We start from the raw sequence: 25778 nt of genomic DNA on the forward strand, positions 1-25778 counted from the left end.
TTCTATGGTGAAAACTAACATTACTCAGAAAGATGAAAATCCTTTCAACTGAGATGACCGATGCAATTCGAATACCTGTGCGTCACTCAGACATTGACACCTTCTCACGCATTGATATCATGAATGGTATTATTGTTTTAGGAACTGCCATCAGATGATGATTTTAAGGAAGGATTTATTACAGATTGGCGTGAGGGCACGTCGCATTCCTCCTGCGCCGCATGTTTGTATATATCGATATTTATCTCGGCGATATATCATACCAAAATAACCGAAGGTCCTACCGAGATTTGAACTCGGATCGCTGGATTCAAAGTCCAGAGTGCTAACCATTACACCATACGGCCTGTAATACTTCCTTCCAATATACGTTCCTATGGTGAAAACAAACATTACTCAGAAAGATAAAAACCCTTTCAACTGAGATGACCGATGCAATTCGAATACTTGTGCGTCACTCAGACATTGACACCTTCTCACGCATTGATATCATGAATGGTATTATTGTTTTAGGAACTGTCCTCAGATGATGATTTTAAGGAAGGATTTATTACAGATTGGCGTGAGGGCACGTCGCATTCCTCCTGCGCCGCAAGTTTGTATATATCGATGTTTATCTCGGCGATATATCATACCAAAATAAACGAAGGTCCTACCGAGATTTGAACTGGGATAGCTGGATTCAAAGTCCTGAGTGCTAACCATTACACCATACGGCCTGTAATACTTCATTCCAATATACGTTCCTATGGTGAAAACAAACACTAATCAGAAAGATAAAAACCCTTTCAACTGAGATGACCGATGCAATTCGAATACCTGTGCGTCACTCAGACATTGACACCTTCTCACGCATTGATATCATGAATGGTATTATTGTTTTAGGAACTGCCATCAGATGATGATTTTAAGGAAGGATTTATTACAGATTGGCGTGAGGGCACGTCGCATTCCTCCTGCGCCGCAAGTTTGTATATATCGATGTTTATCTCGGCGATATATCATACCAAAATAAACGAAGGTCCTACCGAGATTTGAACTCGGATCGCTGGATTCAGATCCCAGAGTGCTAACCATTACACCATAGAGCCTGTAATACTTCCTTTAAATATACGTTTCTATGGTGAAAACAAATATTACTCAGAAAGATAAAAATCCTTTCAACTGAGATGACCGATGTAATTCGAATACATGTGCGTCACTCAGACATTGACACCTTCTCACGCATTGATATCATGAATGGTATTCTTGTTTTAGCAACTGCCCTCAGATGATGATTTTTAAGAAGGATTTATTACAGATTGGAGTGAGGGCACGTCCCATTCCTCTTGCGCCGCAAGTTTGTATATATCGATTTTTATCTCGGCGATATATCATACCAAAATAAACAAAGGTCCTACCGAGATTTGAACTCGGATCGCTGGATTCAGAGTCCAGAGTGCTAACCATTACACCATAGAGCCTGTAATACTTCCTTCCAATATACATTTCTATTGTGAAAACAAATATTACTCAGAAAGATAAAAATCCTTTCAACTGAGATGACCGATGCATTTCGAATACCTGTGCGTCACTCAGACATTGACACCTTCTCACGCATTGATATCATGAATGGTATTATTGTTTTAGCAACTGCCATCAGATGATGATTTTAAGGAAGGATTTATTACAGATTGGCGTGTGGGCACGTCGCATTCCTCCTGCGCCGCAAGTTTGTATATATCGATGTTTATCTCGGCGATATATCATACCAAAATAAACGAAGGTCCTACCGAGATTTGAACTCGGATAGCAGGATTCAAAGTCCAGAGTGATAACCATTACACCATAGGACCTGTAATACTTCCTTCCTTTATACATTTCTATGGTGAAAACAATCATTACTCAGAAACATAAAAATCCTTTCAACTGAGATGACCGATGCATTTCGAATACCTGTGCGTCACTAAGACATTGACACCTTCTCACGCATTGATATCATGAATGGTATTATTGTTTTAGCAACTGCCCTCAGATGATGATTTTTAGGAAGAATTTATTACAGATTGGAGTGAGGGCACGTCGCATTCCTCCTGCGCCGCAAGTTTGTATAAATCGATGTTTATCTCGGCGATATATCATACCAAAATAAACGAATGTCCTACCGAGATTTGAACTCGTATCGCTGGATTCAGAGTCCAGAGTGCTAACCATTACACCATAGAGCCTGTAATACCTCCTTCCAATATACCTTTCTATGGTGAAAACAAATATTACTCAGAAAGATAAAAATCCTTTCAACTGAGATGACCGATGCATTTCGAATACCTGTGCGTCACTCAGACATTGACACATTCTCACGCATTGATATCATGAATGGTATTATTGTTTTAGGAACTGCCATCAGATGATGATTTTAAAGAAGGATTTATTACAGATTGGCGTGAGGGCACGTCGCATTCCTCCTGCGCCGCAAGTTTGTATATATCGATGTTTATCTCGGCGATATATCATACCAAAATAAACGAAGGTACTACCGAGATTTGAACTGGGATCGCTGGATTCAAAGTCCTGAGTGCTAACCATTACACCATACGGCCTGTAATACTTCCTTCCAATATACGTTCCTGGGTGAAAACAAACATTACTCAGAAAGATAAAAACCCTTTCAACTGAGATGACCGATGCAATTCGAATACTTGTGCGTCACTCAGACATTGACACCTTCTCACGCATTGATATCATGAATGGTATTATTGTTTTAGGAACTGTCCTCAGATGATGATTTTAAGGAAGGATTTATTACAGATTGGCGTGAGGGCACGTCGCATTCCTCCTGCGCCGCAAGTTTGTATATATCGATTTTTATCTCGGCGATATATCATACCAAAATAAACAAAGGTCCTACCGAGATTTGAACTCGGATCGCTGGATTCAGAGTCCAGATTGCTAACCATTACACCATAGGACCTGTAATACTGCATGCTAATATACATTTCTATGTTGAAAAAAAAACATTACTCAGGAAGATATATCATACCAAAATAAACGAACGTCCTACCGAGATTTGAACTCGGATAGCTGGATTCAGAGTCCAGATTGCTAACCATTACACCATAGGGCCTGTAATATTGCATTCTAATATACATTTCTATGGTGAAAAAAAAAACATTGCTCAGGAAGATAAAAATCTTTTCAACTGAGATGACCGATGCAATTCGAATACCTGTGCGTCACTCAGACATTGACATCATGAATGGTATTATTGTTTTAGGAACTGCCATCAGATGATGATTTTAAGGAAGGATTTATTACAGATTGGCGTGAGGGCACGTCGCATTCCTCCTACGACGCTAGTTTGTATATGTCGATGTTTATCTCGGCGATATATCATACCAAAATAAACGAAGGTCCTACCGAGATTTGAACTCGAATCGCTGGATTCAAAGTCGGGAGTGCTAACCATTACACCATAGGACCTGTAATACTTCCTTCCAATATACGTTTCTATGGTGAAAACAAACATTACTCAGAAAGAGAAAAATCCTTTCAACTGAGATGACCGATGCAATTCGAATACCTGTGCGTCACTCAGACATTGACAACGTCTCACGCATTGATATCATGAATGGTATTAGTGTTTTAGGAACTGCCATCAGATGATGATTTTAAGGAAGGATTTATTACAGATTGGCGTGAGGGCACGTCGCATTCCTCCTGCGCCGCAAGTTTGTATATATCGATGTTTATCTCGGCGATATATCATACCAAAATAAACGAAGGTCTTACTGAGATTTGATCTCGGTTCGCTGGATTCAAAATCCAGAGTGCTAACCATTACACCATAGGGCCTGTAATACTTCCTGCCAATATACATTTCTATGATGAAAATAAACATTACTCAGAAAGAAAAAATCCTTTCAATGCAATTCGAATACATGTGCGTCACTCAGACATTGACCCCTTCTCACGCATTGATATCATGAATGGTATTATTGTTTTAGGAACTGCCATCAGATGATGATTTTAAGGAAGGATTTATTACAGATTGGCGTGAGGGCACGTCGCATTCCTCCTGCGCCGCAAGTTTGTATATATCGATGTTTATTTCAGCGATATATCATACCAAAATAAACGAAGGTCCTACCGAGATTTGAACTCGGATCGCTGGATTCAAAGTCCAGAGTGCTAACCATTACACCATAGGACCTGTAACACTTCCTTCCAATATACGTTTCTATGGTGAAAACTAACATTACTCAGAAAGATGAAAATCCTTTCAACTGAGATGACCGATGCAATTCGAATACCTGTGCGTCACTCAGACATTGACACCTTCTCACGCATTGATATCATGAATGGTATTATTGTTTTAGGAACTGCCATCAGATGATGATTTTAAGGAAGGATTTATTACAGATTGGCGTGAGGGCACGTCGCATTCCTCCTGCGCCGCATGTTTGTATATATCGATATTTATCTCGGCGATATATCATACCAAAATAACCGAAGGTCCTACCGAGATTTGAACTCGGATCGCTGGATTCAAAGTCCAGAGTGCTAACCATTACACCATAGGACCAGTAATACTTCCTTCCTTTATACATTTCTATGGTGAAAACAAACATTACTCAGAAAGATAAAAATCCTTTCAACTGAGATGACCGATGCAATTCGAATACCTGTGCGTCACTCAGACATTGACACCTTCTCACGCATTGATATCATGAATGGTATTATTGTTTTAGGAACTGCCATCAGATGATGATTTTAAGGAAGGATTTATTACAGATTGGCGTGAGGGCACATCGCATTCCTCCTGCGCCGCAAGTTTGTATATATCGATGTTTATCTCGGCGATATATCATACCAAATTAAACGAAGGTCCTACCGAGATTTGAACTCGGATCGCTGGATTCAGAGTCCAGATTGCTAACCATTACACCATAGGGCCTGTAATACTGCATGCTAATATACATTTCTATGTTGAAAAAAAACATTACTCAGGAAGATAAAAACCCTTTCAACTGAGATGACCGATGCAATTCGAATACCTGTGCGTCACTCAGACATTGACATCATGAATGGTATTATTGTTTTAGGAACTGCCATCAGATGATGATTTTAAGGAAGGATTTATTACAGATTGGCGTGAGGGCACGTCGCATTCCTCCTACGACGCTAGTTTGTATATGTCGATGTTTATCTCGGCGATATATCATACCAAAATAAACGAAGGTCCTACCGAGATTTGAACTCGAATCGCTGGATTCAAAGTCGGGAGTGCTAACCATTACACCATAGGACCTGTAATACTTCCTTCCAATATACGTTTCTATGGTGAAAACAAACATTACTCAGAAAGAGAAAAATCCTTTCAACTGAGATGACCGATGCAATTCGAATACCTGTGCGTCACTCAGACATTGACAACTTCTCACGCATTGATATCATGAATGGTATTAGTGTTTTAGGAACTGCCATCAGATGATGATTTTAAGGAAGGATTTATTACAGATTGGCGTGAGGGCACGTCGCATTCCTCCTGCGCCGCAAGTTTGTATATATCGATGTTTATCTCGGCGATATATCATACCAAAATAATCGAAGGTCCTACCGAGATTTGAACTGGGATCGCTGGATTCAAAGTCCTGAGTGCTAACCATTACACCATACGGCCTGTAATACTTCCTTCCAATATACGTTCCTATGGTGAAAACAAACATTACTCAGAAAGATAAAAACCCTTTCAACTGAGATGACCGATGCAATTCGAATACTTGTGCGTCACTCAGACATTGACACCTTCTCACGCATTGATATCATGAATGGTATTATTGTTTTAGGAACTGTCCTCAGATGATGATTTTAAGGAAGGATTTATTACAGATTGGCGTGAGGGCACGTCGCATTCCTCCTGCGCCGCAAGTTTGTATATATCGATGTTTATCTCGGCGATATATCATACCAAAATAAACGAAGGTCCTACCGAGATTTGAACTGGGATAGCTGGATTCAAAGTCCTGAGTGCTAACCATTACACCATACGGCCTGTAATACTTCATTCCAATATACGTTCCTATGGTGAAAACAAACACTAATCAGAAAGATAAAAACCCTTTCAACTGAGATGACCGATGCAATTCGAATACCTGTGCGTCACTCAGACATTGACACCTTCTCACGCATTGATATCATGAATGGTATTATTGTTTTAGGAACTGCCATCAGATGATGATTTTAAGGAAGGATTTATTACAGATTGGCGTGAGGGCACGTCGCATTCCTCCTGCGCCGCAAGTTTGTATATATCGATGTTTATCTCGGCGATATATCATACCAAAATAAACGAAGGTCCTACCGAGATTTGAACTCGGATCGCTGGATTCAGATCCCAGAGTGCTAACCATTACACCATAGAGCCTGTAATACTTCCTTTAAATATACGTTTCTATGGTGAAAACAAATATTACTCAGAAAGATAAAAATCCTTTCAACTGAGATGACCGATGTAATTCGAATACATGTGCGTCACTCAGACATTGACACCTTCTCACGCATTGATATCATGAATGGTATTCTTGTTTTAGCAACTGCCCTCAGATGATGATTTTTAAGAAGGATTTATTACAGATTGGAGTGAGGGCACGTCGCATTCCTCTTGCGCCGCAAGTTTGTATATATCGATTTTTATCTCGGCGATATATCATACCAAAATAAACAAAGGTCCTACCGAGATTTGAACTCGGATCGCTGGATTCAGAGTCCAGAGTGCTAACCATTACACCATAGAGCCTGTAATACTTCCTTCCAATATACATTTCTATTGTGAAAACAAATATTACTCAGAAAGATAAAAATCCTTTCAACTGAGATGACCGATGCATTTCGAATACCTGTGCGTCACTCAGACATTGACACCTTCTCACGCATTGATATCATGAATGGTATTATTGTTTTAGCAACTGCCATCAGATGATGATTTTAAGGAAGGATTTATTACAGATTGGCGTGTGGGCACGTCGCATTCCTCCTGCGCCGCAAGTTTGTATATATCGATGTTTATCTCGGCGATATATCATACCAAAATAAACGAAGGTCCTACCGAGATTTGAACTCGGATAGCAGGATTCAAAGTCCAGAGTGATAACCATTACACCATAGGACCTGTAATACTTCCTTCCTTTATACATTTCTATGGTGAAAACAATCATTACTCAGAAACATAAAAATCCTTTCAACTGAGATGACCGATGCATTTCGAATACCTGTGCGTCACTCAGACATTGACACCTTCTCACGCATTGATATCATGAATGGAATTATTGTTTTAGCAACTGCCCTCAGATGATGATTTTTAGGAAGAATTTATTACAGATTGGAGTGAGGGCACGTCGCATTCCTCCTGCGCCGCAAGTTTGTATAAATCGATGTTTATCTCGGCGATATATCATACCAAAATAAACGAATGTCCTACCGAGATTTGAACTCGTATCGCTGGATTCAGAGTCCAGAGTGCTAACCATTACACCATAGAGCCTGTAATACCTCCTTCCAATATACCTTTCTATGGTGAAAACAAATATTACTCAGAAAGATAAAAATCCTTTCAACTGAGATGACCGATGCATTTCGAATACCTGTGCGTCACTCAGACATTGACACATTCTCACGCATTGATATCATGAATGGTATTATTGTTTTAGGAACTGCCATCAGATGATGATTTTAAAGAAGGATTTATTACAGATTGGCGTGAGGGCACGTCGCATTCCTCCTGCGCCGCAAGTTTGTATATATCGATGTTTATCTCGGTGATATATCATACCAAAATAAACGAAGGTACTACCGAGATTTGAACTGGGATCGCTGGATTCAAAGTCCTGAGTGCTAACCATTACACCATACGGCCTGTAATACTTCCTTCCAATATACGTTCCTGGGTGAAAACAAACATTACTCAGAAAGATAAAAACCCTTTCAACTGAGATGACCGATGCAATTCGAATACTTGTGCGTCACTCAGACATTGACACCTTCTCACGCATTGATATCATGAATGGTATTATTGTTTTAGGAACTGTCCTCAGATGATGATTTTAAGGAAGGATTTATTACAGATTGGCGTGAGGGCACGTCGCGTTCTCCTGCGCCGCAAGTTTGTATATATCGATGTTTATCTCGGCGATATATCATACCAAAATAAACGAAGGTCCTACCGAGATTTGAACTGGGATCGCTGGATTCAAAGTCCTGAGTGCTAACCATTACACCATACGGTCTGTAATACTTCCTTCCAATATACGTTCCTATGGTGAAAACAAACATTAATCAGAAAGATAAAAACCCTTTCAACTGAGATGACCGATGCAATTCGAATACCTGTGCGTCACTCAGACATTGACACCTTCTCACGCATTGATATCATGAATGGTATTATTGTTTTAGGAACTGCCATCAGATGATGATTTTAAGGAAGGATTTATTACAGATTGGCGTGAGGGCACGTCGCATTCCTCCTGCGCCGCAAGTTTGTATATATCGATTTTTATCTCGGCGATATATCATACCAAAATAAACAAAGGTCCTACCGAGATTTGAACTCGGATCGCTGGATTCAGAGTCCAGATTGCTAACCATTACACCATAGGACCTGTAATACTGCATGCTAATATACATTTCTATGTTGAAAAAAAAACATTACTCAGGAAGATATATCATACCAAAATAAACGAACGTCCTACCGAGATTTGAACTCGGATAGCTGGATTCAGAGTCCAGATTGCTAACCATTACACCATAGGGCCTGTAATATTGCATTCTAATATACATTTCTATGGTGAAAAAAAAAAACATTGCTCAGGAAGATAAAAATCTTTTCAACTGAGATGACCGATGCAATTCGAATACCTGTGCGTCACTCAGACATTGACATCATGAATGGTATTATTGTTTTAGGAACTGCCATCAGATGATGATTTTAAGGAAGGATTTATTACAGATTGGCGTGAGGGCACGTCGCATTCCTCCTACGACGCTAGTTTGTATATGTCGATGTTTATCTCGGCGATATATCATACCAAAATAAACGAAGGTCCTACCGAGATTTGAACTCGAATCGCTGGATTCAAAGTCGGGAGTGCTAACCATTACACCATAGGACCTGTAATACTTCCTTCCAATATACGTTTCTATGGTGAAAACAAACATTACTCAGAAAGAGAAAAATCCTTTCAACTGAGATGACCGATGCAATTCGAATACCTGTGCGTCACTCAGACATTGACAACGTCTCACGCATTGATATCATGAATGGTATTAGTGTTTTAGGAACTGCCATCAGATGATGATTTTAAGGAAGGATTTATTACAGATTGGCGTGAGGGCACGTCGCATTCCTCCTGCGCCGCAAGTTTGTATATATCGATGTTTATCTCGGCGATATATCATACCAAAATAAACGAAGGTCTTACTGAGATTTGATCTCGGTTCGCTGGATTCAAAATCCAGAGTGCTAACCATTACACCATAGGGCCTGTAATACTTCCTGCCAATATACATTTCTATGATGAAAATAAACATTACTCAGAAAGAAAAAATCCTTTCAATGCAATTCGAATACATGTGCGTCACTCAGACATTGACACCTTCTCACGCATTGATATCATGAATGGTATTATTGTTTTAGGAACTGCCATCAGATGATGATTTTAAGGAAGGATTTATTACAGATTGGCGTGAGGGCACGTCGCATTCCTCCTGCGCCGCAAGTTTGTATATATCGATGTTTATTTCAGCGATATATCATACCAAAATAAACGAAGGTCCTACCGAGATTTGAACTCGGATCGCTGGATTCAAAGTCCAGAGTGCTAACCATTACACCATAGGTCCTGTAATACTTCTTTCCAATATACATTTCTATGGTGAAAACAAACATTACTCAGAAAGATAAAAATCCTTTCAACTGAGATGACCGATGCAATTCGAATACCTGTGCGTCACTCAGACATTGACACATTCTCACGCATTGATATCATGAATGGTATTATTGTTTTAGGAACTGCCATCAGATGATGATTTTAAGGAAGGATTTATTACAGATTGGCGTGAGGGCACGTCGCATTCCTCCTGCGCCGCAAGTTTGTATATATCGATGTTTATTTCAGCATATATCATACCAAAATAAACGAAGGTCCTACCGAGATTTGAACTCGGATCGCTGGATTCAAAGTCCAGAGTGCTAACCATTACACCATAGGACCTGTAACACTTCCTTCCAATATACGTTTCTATGGTGAAAACTAACATTACTCAGAAAGATGAAAATCCTTTCAACTGAGATGACCGATGCAATTCGAATACCTGTGCGTCACTCAGACATTGACACCTTCTCACGCATTGATATCATGAATGGTATTATTGTTTTAGGAACTGCCATCAGATGATGATTTTAAGGAAGGATTTATTACAGATTGGCGTGAGGGCACGTCGCATTCCTCCTGCGCCGCATGTTTGTATATATCGATATTTATCTCGGCGATATATCATACCAAAATAACCGAAGGTCCTACCGAGATTTGAACTCGGATCGCTGGATTCAAAGTCCAGAGTGCTAACCATTACACCATAGGACCAGTAATACTTCCTTCCTTTATACATTTCTATGGTGAAAACAAACATTACTCAGAAAGATAAAAATCCTTTCAACTGAGATGACCGATGCAATTCGAATACCTGTGCGTCACTCAGACATTGACACCTTCTCACGCATTGATATCATGAATGGTATTATTGTTTTAGGAACTGCCATCAGATGATGATTTTAAGGAAGGATTTATTACAGATTGGCGTGAGGGCACGTCGCATTCCTCCTGCGCCGCAAGTTTGTATATATCGATGTTTATCTCGGCGATATATCATACCAAATTAAACGAAGGTCCTACCGAGATTTGAACTCGGATCGCTGGATTCAGAGTCCAGATTGCTAACCATTACACCATAGGGCCTGCAATACTGCATGCTAATATACATTTCTATGTTGAAAAAAAACATTACTCAGGAAGATAAAAACCCTTTCAACTGAGATGACCGATGCAATTCGAATACCTGTGCGTCACTCAGACATTGACATCATGAATGGTATTATTGTTTTAGGAACTGCCATCAGATGATGATTTTAAGGAAGGATTTATTACAGATTGGCGTGAGGGCACGTCGCATTCCTCCTACGACGCTAGTTTGTATATGTCGATGTTTATCTCGGCGATATATCATACCAAAATAAACGAAGGTCCTACCGAGATTTGAACTCGAATCGCTGGATTCAAAGTCGGGAGTGCTAACCATTACACCATAGGACCTGTAATACTTCCTTCCAATATACGTTTCTATGGTGAAAACAAACATTACTCAGAAAGAGAAAAATCCTTTCAACTGAGATGACCGATGCAATTCGAATACCTGTGCGTCACTCAGACATTGACAACTTCTCACGCATTGATATCATGAATGGTATTAGTGTTTTAGGAACTGCCATCAGATGATGATTTTAAGGAAGGATTTATTACAGATTGGCGTGAGGGCACGTCGCATTCCTCCTGCGCCGCAAGTTTGTATATATCGATGTTTATCTCGGCGATATATCATACCAAAATAATCGAAGGTCCTACCGAGATTTGAACTGGGATCGCTGGATTCAAAGTCCTGAGTGCTAACCATTACACCATACGGTCTGTAATACTTCCTTCCAATATACGTTCCTATGGTGAAAACAAACATTACTCAGAAAGATAAAAACCCTTTCAACTGAGATGACCGATGCAATTCGAATACTTGTGCGTCACTCAGACATTGACACCTTCTCACGCATTGATATCATGAATGGTATTATTGTTTTAGGAACTGTCCTCAGATGATTATTTTAAGGAAGGATTTATTACAGATTGGCGTGAGGGCACGTCGCATTCCTCCTGCGCCGCAAGTTTGTATATATCGATGTTTATCTCGGCGATATATCATACCAAAATAAACGAAGGTCCTACCGAGATTTGAACTGGGATAGCTGGATTCAAAGTCCTGAGTGCTAACCATTACACCATACGGCCTGTAATACTTCATTCCAATATACGTTCCTATGGTGAAAACAAACACTAATCAGAAAGATAAAAACCCTTTCAACTGAGATGACCGATGCAATTCGAATACCTGTGCGTCACTCAGACATTGACACCTTCTCACGCATTGATATCATGAATGGTATTATTGTTTTAGGAACTGCCATCAGATGATGATTTTAAGGAAGGATTTATTACAGATTGGCGTGAGGGCACGTCGCATTCCTCCTGCGCCGCATGTTTGTATATATCGATATTTATCTCGGCGATATATCATACCAAAATAACCGAAGGTCCTACCGAGATTTGAACTCGGATCGCTGGATTCAAAGTCCAGAGTGCTAACCATTACACCATAGGACCAGTAATACTTCCTTCCTTTATACATTTCTATGGTGAAAACAAACATTACTCAGAAAGATAAAAATCCTTTCAACTGAGATGACCGATGCAATTCGAATACCTGTGCGTCACTCAGACATTGACACCTTCTCACGCATTGATATCATGAATGGTATTATTGTTTTAGGAACTGCCATCAGATGATGATTTTAAGGAAGGATTTATTACAGATTGGCGTGAGGGCACGTCGCATTCCTCCTGCGCCGCAAGTTTGTATATATCGATGTTTATCTCGGCGATATATCATACCAAATTAAACGAAGGTCCTACCGAGATTTGAACTCGGATCGCTGGATTCAGAGTCCAGATTGCTAACCATTACACCATAGGGCCTGCAATACTGCATGCTAATATACATTTCTATGTTGAAAAAAAACATTACTCAGGAAGATAATCATACCAAAATAAACGAACGTCCTACCGAGATTTGAACTCGGATAGCTGGATTCAGAGTCCAGATTGCTAACCATTACACCATAGGGCCTGTAATATTGCATTCTAATATACATTTCTATGGTGAAAAAAAAAACATTGCTCAGGGTCGCATTCCTCCTACGACGCTAGTTTGTATATGTCGATGTTTATCTCGGCGATATATCATACCAAAATAAACGAAGGTCCTACCGAGATTTGAACTCGAATCGCTGGATTCAAAGTCGGGAGTGCTAACCATTACACCATAGGACCTGTAATACTTCCTTCCAATATACGTTTCTATGGTGAAAACAAACATTACTCAGAAAGAGAAAAATCCTTTCAACTGAGATGACCGATGCAATTCGAATACCTGTGCGTCACTCAGACATTGACAACTTCTCACGCATTGATATCATGAATGGTATTAGTGTTTTAGGAACTGCCATCAGATGATGATTTTAAGGAAGGATTTATTACAGATTGGCGTGAGGGCACGTCGCATTCCTCCTGCGCCGCAAGTTTGTATATATCGATGTTTATCTCGGCGATATATCATACCAAAATAATCGAAGGTCCTACCGAGATTTGAACTGGGATCGCTGGATTCAAAGTCCTGAGTGCTAACCATTACACCATACGGTCTGTAATACTTCCTTCCAATATACGTTCCTATGGTGAAAACAAACATTACTCAGAAAGATAAAAACCCTTTCAACTGAGATGACCGATGCAATTCGAATACTTGTGCGTCACTCAGACATTGACACCTTCTCACGCATTGATATCATGAATGGTATTATTGTTTTAGGAACTGTCCTCAGATGATTATTTTAAGGAAGGATTTATTACAGATTGGCGTGAGGGCACGTCGCATTCCTCCTGCGCCGCAAGTTTGTATATATCGATGTTTATCTCGGCGATATATCATACCAAAATAAACGAAGGTCCTACCGAGATTTGAACTGGGATAGCTGGATTCAAAGTCCTGAGTGCTAACCATTACACCATACGGCCTGTAATACTTCATTCCAATATACGTTCCTATGGTGAAAACAAACACTAATCAGAAAGATAAAAACCCTTTCAACTGAGATGACCGATGCAATTCGAATACCTGTGCGTCACTCAGACATTGACACCTTCTCACGCATTGATATCATGAATGGTATTATTGTTTTAGGAACTGCCATCAGATGATGATTTTAAGGAAGGATTTATTACAGATTGGCGTGAGGGCACGTCGCATTCCTCCTGCGCCGCAAGTTTGTATATATCGATGTTTATCTCGGCGATATATCATACCAAAATAAACGAAGGTCCTACCGAGATTTGAACTCGGATCGCTGGATTCAGATCCCAGAGTGCTAACCATTACACCATAGAGCCTGTAATACTTCCTTTAAATATACGTTTCTATGGTGAAAACAAATATTACTCAGAAAGATAAAAATCCTTTCAACTGAGATGACCGATGTAATTCGAATACATGTGCGTCACTCAGACATTGACACCTTCTCACGCATTGATATCATGAATGGTATTCTTGTTTTAGCAACTGCCCTCAGATGATGATTTTTAAGAAGGATTTATTACAGATTGGAGTGAGGGCACGTCGCATTCCTCTTGCGCCGCAAGTTTGTATATATCGATTTTTATCTCGGCGATATATCATACCAAAATAAACAAAGGTCCTACCGAGATTTGAACTCGGATCGCTGGATTCAGAGTCCAGAGTGCTAACCATTACACCATAGAGCCTGTAATACTTCCTTCCAATATACATTTCTATTGTGAAAACAAATATTACTCAGAAAGATAAAAATCCTTTCAACTGAGATGACCGATGCATTTCGAATACCTGTGCGTCACTCAGACATTGACACCTTCTCACGCATTGATATCATGAATGGTATTATTGTTTTAGCAACTGCCATCAGATGATGATTTTAAGGAAGGATTTATTACAGATTGGCGTGTGGGCACGTCGCATTCCTCCTGCGCCGCAAGTTTGTATATATCGATGTTTATCTCGGCGATATATCATACCAAAATAAACGAAGGTCCTACCGAGATTTGAACTCGGATAGCAGGATTCAAAGTCCAGAGTGATAACCATTACACCATAGGACCTGTAATACTTCCTTCCTTTATACATTTCTATGGTGAAAACAATCATTACTCAGAAACATAAAAATCCTTTCAACTGAGATGACCGATGCATTTCGAATACCTGTGCGTCACTCAGACATTGACACCTTCTCACGCATTGATATCATGAATGGTATTATTGTTTTAGCAACTGCCCTCAGATGATGATTTTTAGGAAGAATTTATTACAGATTGGAGTGAGGGCACGTCGCATTCCTCCTGCGCCGCAAGTTTGTATAAATCGATGTTTATCTCGGCGATATATCATACCAAAATAAACGAATGTCCTACCGAGATTTGAACTCGTATCGCTGGATTCAGAGTCCAGAGTGCTAACCATTACACCATAGAGCCTGTAATACCTCCTTCCAATATACCTTTCTATGGTGAAAACAAATATTACTCAGAAAGATAAAAATCCTTTCAACTGAGATGACCGATGCATTTCGAATACCTGTGCGTCACTCAGACATTGACACATTCTCACGCATTGATATCATGAATGGTATTATTGTTTTAGGAACTGCCATCAGATGATGATTTTAAAGAAGGATTTATTACAGATTGGCGTGAGGGCACGTCGCATTCCTCCTGCGCCGCAAGTTTGTATATATCGATGTTTATCTCGGTGATATATCATACCAAAATAAACGAAGGTACTACCGAGATTTGAACTGGGATCGCTGGATTCAAAGTCCTGAGTGCTAACCATTACACCATACGGCCTGTAATACTTCCTTCCAATATACGTTCCTGGGTGAAAACAAACATTACTCAGAAAGATAAAAACCCTTTCAACTGAGATGACCGATGCAATTCGAATACTTGTGCGTCACTCAGACATTGACACCTTCTCACGCATTGATATCATGAATGGTATTATTGTTTTAGGAACTGTCCTCAGATGATGATTTTAAGGAAGGATTTATTACAGATTGGCGTGAGGGCACGTCGCGTTCTCCTGCGCCGCAAGTTTGTATATATCGATGTTTATCTCGGCGATATATCATACCAAAATAAACGAAGGTCCTACCGAGATTTGAACTGGGATCGCTGGATTCAAAGTCCTGAGTGCTAACCATTACACCATACGGTCTGTAATACTTCCTTCCAATATACGTTCCTATGGTGAAAACAAACATTAATCAGAAAGATAAAAACCCTTTCAACTGAGATGACCGATGCAATTCGAATACCTGTGCGTCACTCAGACATTGACACCTTCTCACGCATTGATATCATGAATGGTATTATTGTTTTAGGAACTGCCATCAGATGATGATTTTAAGGAAGGATTTATTACAGATTGGCGTGAGGGCACGTCGCATTCCTCCTGCGCCGCAAGTTTGTATATATCGATTTTTATCTCGGCGATATATCATACCAAAATAAACAAAGGTCCTACCGAGATTTGAACTCGGATCGCTGGATTCAGAGTCCAGATTGCTAACCATTACACCATAGGACCTGTAATACTGCATGCTAATATACATTTCTATGTTGAAAAAAAAACATTACTCAGGAAGATATATCATACCAAAATAAACGAACGTCCTACCGAGATTTGAACTCGGATAGCTGGATTCAGAGTCCAGATTGCTAACCATTACACCATAGGGCCTGTAATATTGCATTCTAATATACATTTCTATGGTGAAAAAAAAAAACATTGCTCAGGAAGATAAAAATCTTTTCAACTGAGATGACCGATGCAATTCGAATACCTGTGCGTCACTCAGACATTGACATCATGAATGGTATTATTGTTTTAGGAACTGCCATCAGATGATGATTTTAAGGAAGGATTTATTACAGATTGGCGTGAGGGCACGTCGCATTCCTCCTACGACGCTAGTTTGTATATGTCGATGTTTATCTCGGCGATATATCATACCAAAATAAACGAAGGTCCTACCGAGATTTGAACTCGAATCGCTGGATTCAAAGTCGGGAGTGCTAACCATTACACCATAGGACCTGTAATACTTCCTTCCAATATACGTTTCTATGGTGAAAACAAACATTACTCAGAAAGAGAAAAATCCTTTCAACTGAGATGACCGATGCAATTCGAATACCTGTGCGTCACTCAGACATTGACAACGTCTCACGCATTGATATCATGAATGGTATTAGTGTTTTAGGAACTGCCATCAGATGATGATTTTAAGGAAGGATTTATTACAGATTGGCGTGAGGGCACGTCGCATTCCTCCTGCGCCGCAAGTTTGTATATATCGATGTTTATCTCGGCGATATATCATACCAAAATAAACGAAGGTCCTACCGAGATTTGAACTGGGATCGCTGGATTCAAAGTCCTGAGTGCTAACCATTACACCATACGGCCTGTAATACTTCCTTCCAATATACGTTCCTATGGTGAAAACAAACATTACTCAGAAAGATAAAAACCCTTTCAACTGAGATGACCGATGCAATTCGAATACCTGTTCGTCACTCAGACATTGACATCATGAATGGTATTATTGTTTTAGGAACTGCCATCAGATGATGATTTTAAGGAAGGATTTATTACAGATTGGCGTGAGGGCACGTCGCATTCCTCCTACGACGCTAGTTTGTATATGTCGATGTTTATTTCAGCGATATATCACACCAAAATAAACGAAGGTCCTACCGAGATTTGAACTCGAATCGCTGGATTCAAAGTCGGGAGTGCTAACCATTACACCATAGGACCTGTAATACTTCCTTCCAATATACGTTTCTATGGTGAAAAAAAACATTACTCAGAAAGAGAAAAATCCTTTCAACTGAGATGACCGATGCAATTCGAATACCTGTGCGTCACTCAGACATTGACAACGTCTCACGCATTGATATCATGAATGGTATTAGTGTTTTAGGAACTGCCATCAGATGATGATTTTAAGGAAGGATTTATTACAGATTGGCGTGAGGGCACGTCGCATTCCTCCTGCGCCGCAAGTTTGTATATATCGATGTTTATCTCGGCGATATATCATACCAAAATAAACGAAGGTCCTACCGAGATTTGAACTGGGATCGCTGGATTCAAAGTCCTGAGTGCTAACCATTACACCATACGGCCTGTAATACTTCCTTCCAATATACGTTCCTATGGTGAAAACAAACATTACTCAGAAAGATAAAAACCCTTTCAACTGAGATGACCGATGCAATTCGAATACTTGTGCGTCACTCAGACATTGACACCTTCTCACGCATTGATATCATGAATGGTATTATTGTTTTAGGAACTGCCATCAGATGATGATTTTAAGGAAGGATTTATTACAGATTGGCGTGAGGGCACGTCGCATTCCTCCTGCGCCGCAAGTTTGTATATATCGATGTTTATCTCGGCGATATGTCATACCAAAATAAACGAAGGTCCTACCGAGATTTGAACTCGGATAACAGGATTCAAAGTCCAGAGTGATAACCATTACACCATAGGACCTGTAATACTTCCTTCCTTTATACATTTCTATGGTGAAAACAAACATTACTCAGAAACATAAAAATCCTTTCAACTGAGATGACCGATGCATTTCGAATACCTGTGCGTCACTCAGACATTGACACCTTCTCACGCATTGATATCATGAATGGTATTATTGTTTTAGCAACTGCCCTCAGATGATGAATTTTAGGAAGAATTTATTACAGATTGGAGTGAGGGCACGTCGCATTCCTCCTGCGCCGCAAGTTTGTATAAATCGATGTTTATCTCGGCGATATATCATACCAAAATAAACGAATGTCCTACCGAGATTTGAACTCGTATCGCTGGATTCAGAGTCCAGAGTGCTAACCATTACACCATAGAGCCGGTAATACCTCCTTCCAATATACCTTTCTATGGTGAAAACAAATATTACTCAGAAAGATAAAAATCCTTTCAACTGAGATGACCGATGCATTTCGAATACCTGTGCGTCACTCAGACATTGACACATTCTCGAGCATTGATATCATGAATGGTATTATTGTTTTAGGAACTGCCATCAGATGATGATTTTAAGGAAGGATTTATTACAGATTGGCGTGAGGGCACGTCGCATTCCTCCTACGACGCTAGTTTGTATATGTCGATGTTTATTTCAGCGATATATCACACCAAAATAAACGAAGGTCCTACCGAGATTTGAACTCGAATCGCTGGATTCAAAGTCGGGAGTGCTAACCATTACACCATAGGACCTGTAATACTTCCTTCCAATATACGTTTCTATGGTGAAAAAAAACATTACTCAGAAAGAGAAAAATCCTTTCAACTGAGATGACCGATGCAATTCGAATACCTGTGCGTCACTCAGACATTGACAACGTCTCACGCATTGATATCATGAATGGTATTAGTGTTTTAGGAACTGCCATCAGATGATGATTTTAAGGAAGGATTTATTACAGATTGGCGTGAGGGCACGTCGCATTCCTCCTGCGCCGCAAGTTTGTATATATCGATGTTTATCTCGGCGATATATCATACCAAAATAAACGAAGGTCCTACCGAGATTTGAACTGGGATCGCTGGATTCAAAGTCCTGAGTGCTAACCATTACACCATACGGCCTGTAATACTTCCTTCCAATATACGTTCCTATGGTGAAAACAAACATTACTCAGAAAGATAAAAACCCTTTCAACTGAGATGACCGATGCAATTCGAATACTTGTGCGTCACTCAGACATTGACACCTTCTCACGCATTGATATCATGAATGGTATTATTGTTTTAGGAACTGCCATCAGATGATGATTTTAAGGAAGGATTTATTACAGATTGGCGTGAGGGCACGTCGCATTCCTCCTGCGCCGCAAGTTTGTATATATCGATGTTTATCTCGGCGATATGTCATACCAAAATAAACGAAGGTCCTACCGAGATTTGAACTCGGATAACAGGATTCAAAGTCCAGAGTGATAACCATTACACCATAGGACCTGTAATACTTCCTTCCTTTATACATTTCTATGGTGAAAACAAACATTACTCAGAAACATAAAAATCCTTTCAACTGAGATGACCGATGCATTTCGAATACCTGTGCGTCACTCAGACATTGACACCTTCTCACGCATTGATATCATGAATGGTATTATTGTTTTAGCAACTGCCCTCAGATGATGAATTTTAGGAAGAATTTATTACAGATTGGAGTGAGGGCACGTCGCATTCCTCCTGCGCCGCAAGTTTGTATAAATCGATGTTTATCTCGGCGATATATCATACCAAAATAAACGAATGTCCTACCGAGATTTGAACTCGTATCGCTGGATTCAGAGTCCAGAGTGCTAACCATTACACCATAGAGCCGGTAATACCTCCTTCCAATATACCTTTCTATGGTGAAAACAAATATTACTCAGAAAGATAAAAATCCTTTCAACTGAGATGACCGATGCATTTCGAATACCTGTGCGTCACTCAGACATTGACACATTCTCGAGCATTGATATCATGAATGGTATTATTGTTTTAGGAACTGCCATCAGATGATGATTTTAAGGAAGGATTTATTACAGATTGGCGTGAGGGCACGTCGCATTCCTCCTGCGCCGCAAGTTTGTATATATCGATGTTTATTTCAGCATATATCATACCAAAATAAACGAAGGTCCTGCCGAGATTTGAACTCGGATCGCTGGATTCAAAGTCCAGAGTGCTAACCATTACACCATAGGAACTGTAATACTTCCTTCCAATATACGTTTCTATGGTGAAAACTAACATTACTCAGAAAGATAAAAATCCTTTCAACTGAGATGACCGATGCAATTCGAATACCTGTGCGTCACTCAGACATTGACACCTTCTCACGCATTGATATCATGAATGGTATTATTGTTTTAGGAACTGCCATCAGATGATGATTTTAAGGAAGGATTTATTACAGATTGGCGTGAGGGCACGTCGCATTCCTCCTGCGCCGCATGTTTGTATATATCGATATTTATCTCGGCGATATATCATACCAAAATAAACGAAGGTCCTACCGAGATTTGAACTCGGATCGCTGGATTCAAAGTCCAGAGTGCTAACCATTACACCATAGGACCAGTAATACTTCCTTCCAATATACGTTTCTATGGTGAAAACAAACATTACTCAGAAAGAGAAAAATCCTTTCAACTGAGATGACCGATGCAATTCGAATACCTGTGCGTCACTCAGACATTGACAACGTCTCACGCATTGATATCATGAATGGTATTAGTGTTTTAGGAACTGCCATCAGATGATGATTTTAAGGAAGGATTTATTACAGATTGGCGTGAGGGCACGTCGCATTCCTCCTGCGCCGCAAGTTTGTATATATCGATGTTTATCTCGGCGATATATCATACCAAAATAAACGAAGGTCCTACCGAGATTTGAACTGGGATCGCTGGATTCAAAGTCCTGAGTGCTAACCATTACGCCATACGGCCTGTAATACTTCCTTCCAATATACGTTCCTATGGTGAAAACAAACATTACTCAGAAAGATAAAAACCCTTTCAACTGAGATGACCGATGCAATTCGAATACTTGTGCGTCACTCAGACATTGACACCTTCTCACGCATTGATATCATGAATGGTATTATTGTTTTAGGAACTGTCCTCAGATGATGATTTTAAGGAAGGATTTATTACAGATTGGCGTGAGGGCACGTCGCATTCCTCCTGCGCCGCAAGTTTGTATATATCGATGTTTATCTCGGCGATATATCATACCAAAATAAACGAAGGTCCTACCGAGATTTGAACTGGGATCGCTGGCTTCAAAGTCCTGAGTGCTAACCATTACACCATACGGCCTGTAATACTTCCTTCCAATATACGTTCCTATGGTGAAAACAAACATTAATCAGAAAGATAAAAAACCTTTCAACTGAGATGACCGATGCAATTCGAATACCTGTGCGTCACTCAGACATTGACACCTTCTCACGCATTGATATCATGAATGGTATTATTGTTTTAGGAACTGCCATCAGATGATGATTTTAAGGAAGGATTTATTACAGATTGGCGTGAGGGCACGTCGCATTCCTCCTGCGCCGCAAGTTTGTATATATCGATGTTTATCTCGGCGATATATCATACCAAAATAAACGAAGGTCCTACCGAGATTTGAACTCGGATCGCTGGATTCAAAGTCCAGAGTGCTAACCATTACACCATAGGACCAGTAATACTTCCTTCCTTTATACATTTCTATGGTGAAAACAAACATTACTCAGAAAGATAAAAATCCTTTCAACTGAGATGACCGATGCATTTCGAATACCTGTGCGTCACTCAGACATTGACACCTTCTCACGCATTGATATCATGAATGGTATTATTGTTTTAGGAACTGCCATCAGATGATGATTTTAAGGAAGTATTTATTACAGATTGGCGTGAGGGCACGTCGCATTCCTCCTGCGCCGCAAGTTTGTATATATCGATGTTTATCTCGGCGATATATCATACCAAAATAAACGAAGGTCCTACCGAGATTTGAACTCGGATCGCTGGATTCAGACCCCAGAGTGCTAACCATTACACCATAGAGCCTGTAATACTTCCTTTCAATATACGTTTCTATGGTGAAAACAAATATTACTCAGAAAGATAAAAATCCTTTCAACTGAGATGACCGATGCAATTCGAATACATGTGCGTCACTCAAACATTGACACCTTCTCACGCATTGATATCATGAATGGTATTCTTGTTTTAGCAACTGCCCTCAGATGATGATTTTTAAGAAGGATTTATTACAGATTGGAGTGAGGGCACGTCGCATTCCTCCTGCGCCGCAAGTTTGTATAAATCGATGTTTATCTCGGCGATATATCATACCAAAATAAACGAATGTCCTACCGAGATTTGAACTCGTATCGCTGGATTCAGAGTCCAGAGTGCTAACCATTACACCATAGAGCCTGTAATACTTCTTTCCAATATACATTTCTATTGTGAAAACAAATATTACTCAGAAAGATAAAAATCCTTTCTACTGAGATGACCGATGCATTTCGAATACCTGTGCGTCACTCAGACATTGACACCTTCTCACGCATTGATATCATGAATGGTATTATTGTTTTAGCAACTGCCATCAGATGATGATTTTAAGGAAGGATTTATTACAGATTGGCGTGAGGGCACGTCGCATTCCTCCTGCGCCGCAAGTTTGTATAAATCGATGTTTATCTCGGCGATATATCATACCAAAATAAACGAATGTCCCACCGAGATTTGAACTCGTATCGCTGGATTCAGAGTCCAGAGTGCTAACCATTACACCATAGAGCCTGTAATACCTCCTTCCAATATACCTTTCTATGGTGAAAACAAATATTACTCAGAAAGATAAAAATCCTTTCAACTGAGATGACCGATGCATTTCGAATACCTGTGCGTCACTCAGACATTGACACCTTCTCACGCATTGATATCATGAATGGTAATATTGTTTTAGCAACTGCCCTCAGATGATGATTTTTAGGAAGGATTTATTACAGATTGGAGTGAGGGCACGTCGCATTCCTCCTGCGCCGCAAGTTTGTATAAATCGATGTTTATCTCGGCGATATATCATACCAAAATAAACGAATGTCCCACCGAGATTTGAACTCGTATCGCTGGATTCAGAGTCCAGAGTGCTAACCATTACACCATAGAGCCTGTAATACCTCCTTCCAATATACCTTTCTATGGTGAAAACAAATATTACTCAGAAAGATAAAAATCCTTTCAACTGAGATGACCGATGCATTTCGAATACCTGTGCGTCACTCAGACATTGACACATTCTCACGCATTGATATCATGAATGGTATTATTGTTTTAGGAACTGCCATCAGATGATGATTTTAAGGAAGGATTTATTACAGATTGGCGTGAGGGCACGTCGCATTCCTCCTGCGCCGCAAGTTTGTATATATCGATGTTTATTTCAGCATATATCATACCAAAATAAACGAAGGTCTTACCGAGATTTGAACTCGGATCGCTGGATTCAAAGTCCAGAGTGCTAACCATTACACCATAGGACCTGTAATACTTCCTTCCAATATACGTTTCTATGGTGAAAACTAACATTACGCAGAAAGATAAAAATCCTTTCAACTGAGATGACCGATGCAATTCGAATACCTGTGCGTCACTCAGACATTGACACCTTCTCACGCATTGATATCATGAATGGTATTATTGTTTTAGGAACTGCCATCAGATGATGATTTTAAGGAAGGATTTATTACAGATTGGCGTGAGAGCACGTCGCATTCCTCCTGCGCCGCATGTTTGTATATATCGATATTTATCTCGGCGATATATCATACCAAAATAAACGAAGGTCCTACCGAGATTTGAACTCGGATCGCTGGATTCAAAGTCCAGAGTGCTAACCATTACACCATAGGGCCTGTAATACTTCCTGCCAATATACATTTCTATGATGAAAACAAACACTACTCAGAAAGATAAAAATCCTTTCAACTGAGATGACCGATGCATTTCGAATACCTGTGCGTCACTCAGACATTGACACCTTCTCACGCATTGATATCATGAATGGTATTATTGTTTTAGCAACTGCCATCAGATGATGATTTTAAGGAAGGATTTATTACAGATTGGCGTGAGGGCACGTCGCATTCCTCCTGCGCCGCAAGTTTGTATATATCGATGTTTATCTCGGCGATATATCATACCAAAATAAACGAAGGTCCTACAGAGATTTGAACTCGGATAGCAGGATTCAAAGTCCAGAGTGATAACCATTACACCATAGGACCTGTAATACTTCCTTCCTTTATACATTTCTATGGTGAAAACAAACATTACTCAGAAACATAAAAATCCTTTCAACTGAGATGACCGATGCATTTCGAATACCTGTGCGTCACTCAGACATTGACACCTTCTCACGCATTGATATCATGAATGGTATTATTGTTTTAGGAACTGCCATCAGATGATGATTTTAAGGAAGGATTTATTACAGATTGGCGTGAGGGCACGTCGCATTCCTCCTGCGCCGCAAGTTTGTATATATCGATGTTTATTTCAGCGATATATCATACCAAAATAAACGAAGGTCCTACCGAGATTTGAACTCGGATCGCTGGATTCAAAGTCCAGAGTGCTAACCATTACACCATATGGCCTGTAATACTGCATACTAATATACATTTCTATGTTGAAAAAAAAACATTACTCAGGAAGATATATCATACCAAAATAAACGAACGTCCTACCGAGATTTGAACTCGGATCGCTGGATTCAGAGTCCAGATTGCTAACCATTACACCATAGGGCCTGTAATATTGCATTCTAATATACATTTCTATGGTGAAAAAAAAACATTGCTCAGGAAGATAAAAATCTTTTCAACTGAGATGACCGATGCAATTCGAATACCTGTGCGTCACTCAGACATTGACACCTTCTCACGCATTGATATCATGAATGGTATTAGTGTTTTAGGAACTGCCATCAGATGATGATTTTCAGGAAGGATTTATTACAGATTGGCGTGAGGGCACGTCGCATTCCTCCTACGACGCTAGTTTGTATATGTCGATGTTTATCTCGGCGATATATCATACCAAAATAAAGGAAGGTCCTACCGAGATTTGAACTCGGATAGCAGGATTCAAAGTCCAGAGTGATAACCATTACACCATAGGACCTGTAATACTTCCTTCTTTTATACATTTCTATGGTGAAAACAAACATTA

General features: G+C 39.8%; 22 non-coding genes across 22 annotated transcripts; all 22 read right to left on the minus strand.

Annotated features, from left to right (window-relative positions):
- Nucleotides 1–275: 275 nt before the first annotated feature.
- Nucleotides 276–347, minus strand: TRNAQ-UUG (transfer RNA glutamine (anticodon UUG)). The gene has a single exon. It is a non-coding gene; the product is annotated as a tRNA-Gln (tRNA).
- A 1044-nt stretch (nt 348–1391) lies between these two features.
- TRNAQ-CUG (transfer RNA glutamine (anticodon CUG)) lies at nt 1392–1463 on the minus strand. Its single transcript has one exon. It is a non-coding gene; the product is annotated as a tRNA-Gln (tRNA).
- Nucleotides 1464–2878: 1415 nt separating this feature from the next.
- Nucleotides 2879–2950, minus strand: TRNAQ-CUG (transfer RNA glutamine (anticodon CUG)). The gene has a single exon. It is a non-coding gene; the product is annotated as a tRNA-Gln (tRNA).
- A 1167-nt stretch (nt 2951–4117) lies between these two features.
- On the minus strand, nt 4118–4189 carry TRNAQ-UUG (transfer RNA glutamine (anticodon UUG)). Its single transcript has one exon. It is a non-coding gene; the product is annotated as a tRNA-Gln (tRNA).
- Nucleotides 4190–4489: 300 nt separating this feature from the next.
- TRNAQ-UUG (transfer RNA glutamine (anticodon UUG)) lies at nt 4490–4561 on the minus strand. The gene has a single exon. It is a non-coding gene; the product is annotated as a tRNA-Gln (tRNA).
- Nucleotides 4562–4861: 300 nt separating this feature from the next.
- Nucleotides 4862–4933, minus strand: TRNAQ-CUG (transfer RNA glutamine (anticodon CUG)). The gene has a single exon. It is a non-coding gene; the product is annotated as a tRNA-Gln (tRNA).
- A 1770-nt stretch (nt 4934–6703) lies between these two features.
- Nucleotides 6704–6775, minus strand: TRNAQ-CUG (transfer RNA glutamine (anticodon CUG)). The gene has a single exon. It is a non-coding gene; the product is annotated as a tRNA-Gln (tRNA).
- Nucleotides 6776–8561: 1786 nt separating this feature from the next.
- TRNAQ-CUG (transfer RNA glutamine (anticodon CUG)) lies at nt 8562–8633 on the minus strand. The gene has a single exon. It is a non-coding gene; the product is annotated as a tRNA-Gln (tRNA).
- A 1168-nt stretch (nt 8634–9801) lies between these two features.
- TRNAQ-UUG (transfer RNA glutamine (anticodon UUG)) lies at nt 9802–9873 on the minus strand. The gene has a single exon. It is a non-coding gene; the product is annotated as a tRNA-Gln (tRNA).
- A 299-nt stretch (nt 9874–10172) lies between these two features.
- Nucleotides 10173–10244, minus strand: TRNAQ-UUG (transfer RNA glutamine (anticodon UUG)). The gene has a single exon. It is a non-coding gene; the product is annotated as a tRNA-Gln (tRNA).
- Nucleotides 10245–10544: 300 nt separating this feature from the next.
- Nucleotides 10545–10616, minus strand: TRNAQ-UUG (transfer RNA glutamine (anticodon UUG)). Its single transcript has one exon. It is a non-coding gene; the product is annotated as a tRNA-Gln (tRNA).
- Nucleotides 10617–10916: 300 nt separating this feature from the next.
- TRNAQ-CUG (transfer RNA glutamine (anticodon CUG)) lies at nt 10917–10988 on the minus strand. The gene has a single exon. It is a non-coding gene; the product is annotated as a tRNA-Gln (tRNA).
- A 1398-nt stretch (nt 10989–12386) lies between these two features.
- TRNAQ-UUG (transfer RNA glutamine (anticodon UUG)) lies at nt 12387–12458 on the minus strand. Its single transcript has one exon. It is a non-coding gene; the product is annotated as a tRNA-Gln (tRNA).
- Nucleotides 12459–12758: 300 nt separating this feature from the next.
- On the minus strand, nt 12759–12830 carry TRNAQ-CUG (transfer RNA glutamine (anticodon CUG)). The gene has a single exon. It is a non-coding gene; the product is annotated as a tRNA-Gln (tRNA).
- Nucleotides 12831–14600: 1770 nt separating this feature from the next.
- Nucleotides 14601–14672, minus strand: TRNAQ-CUG (transfer RNA glutamine (anticodon CUG)). Its single transcript has one exon. It is a non-coding gene; the product is annotated as a tRNA-Gln (tRNA).
- A 1786-nt stretch (nt 14673–16458) lies between these two features.
- On the minus strand, nt 16459–16530 carry TRNAQ-CUG (transfer RNA glutamine (anticodon CUG)). Its single transcript has one exon. It is a non-coding gene; the product is annotated as a tRNA-Gln (tRNA).
- A 1908-nt stretch (nt 16531–18438) lies between these two features.
- Nucleotides 18439–18510, minus strand: TRNAQ-UUG (transfer RNA glutamine (anticodon UUG)). Its single transcript has one exon. It is a non-coding gene; the product is annotated as a tRNA-Gln (tRNA).
- A 1416-nt stretch (nt 18511–19926) lies between these two features.
- TRNAQ-UUG (transfer RNA glutamine (anticodon UUG)) lies at nt 19927–19998 on the minus strand. Its single transcript has one exon. It is a non-coding gene; the product is annotated as a tRNA-Gln (tRNA).
- Nucleotides 19999–21041: 1043 nt separating this feature from the next.
- On the minus strand, nt 21042–21113 carry TRNAQ-UUG (transfer RNA glutamine (anticodon UUG)). Its single transcript has one exon. It is a non-coding gene; the product is annotated as a tRNA-Gln (tRNA).
- A 1044-nt stretch (nt 21114–22157) lies between these two features.
- On the minus strand, nt 22158–22229 carry TRNAQ-UUG (transfer RNA glutamine (anticodon UUG)). The gene has a single exon. It is a non-coding gene; the product is annotated as a tRNA-Gln (tRNA).
- Nucleotides 22230–24016: 1787 nt separating this feature from the next.
- On the minus strand, nt 24017–24088 carry TRNAQ-UUG (transfer RNA glutamine (anticodon UUG)). Its single transcript has one exon. It is a non-coding gene; the product is annotated as a tRNA-Gln (tRNA).
- A 300-nt stretch (nt 24089–24388) lies between these two features.
- On the minus strand, nt 24389–24460 carry TRNAQ-UUG (transfer RNA glutamine (anticodon UUG)). The gene has a single exon. It is a non-coding gene; the product is annotated as a tRNA-Gln (tRNA).
- Between the last annotated feature and the right edge of the window lie 1318 nt (nt 24461–25778).

The sequence above is a fragment of the Saccoglossus kowalevskii genome, chromosome 11 (assembly GCF_978046115.1).
Source record: "Saccoglossus kowalevskii chromosome 11, keSacKowa6.1, whole genome shotgun sequence".
In the NCBI taxonomy this organism is placed as follows: Eukaryota; Metazoa; Hemichordata; class Enteropneusta; family Harrimaniidae; genus Saccoglossus; species Saccoglossus kowalevskii.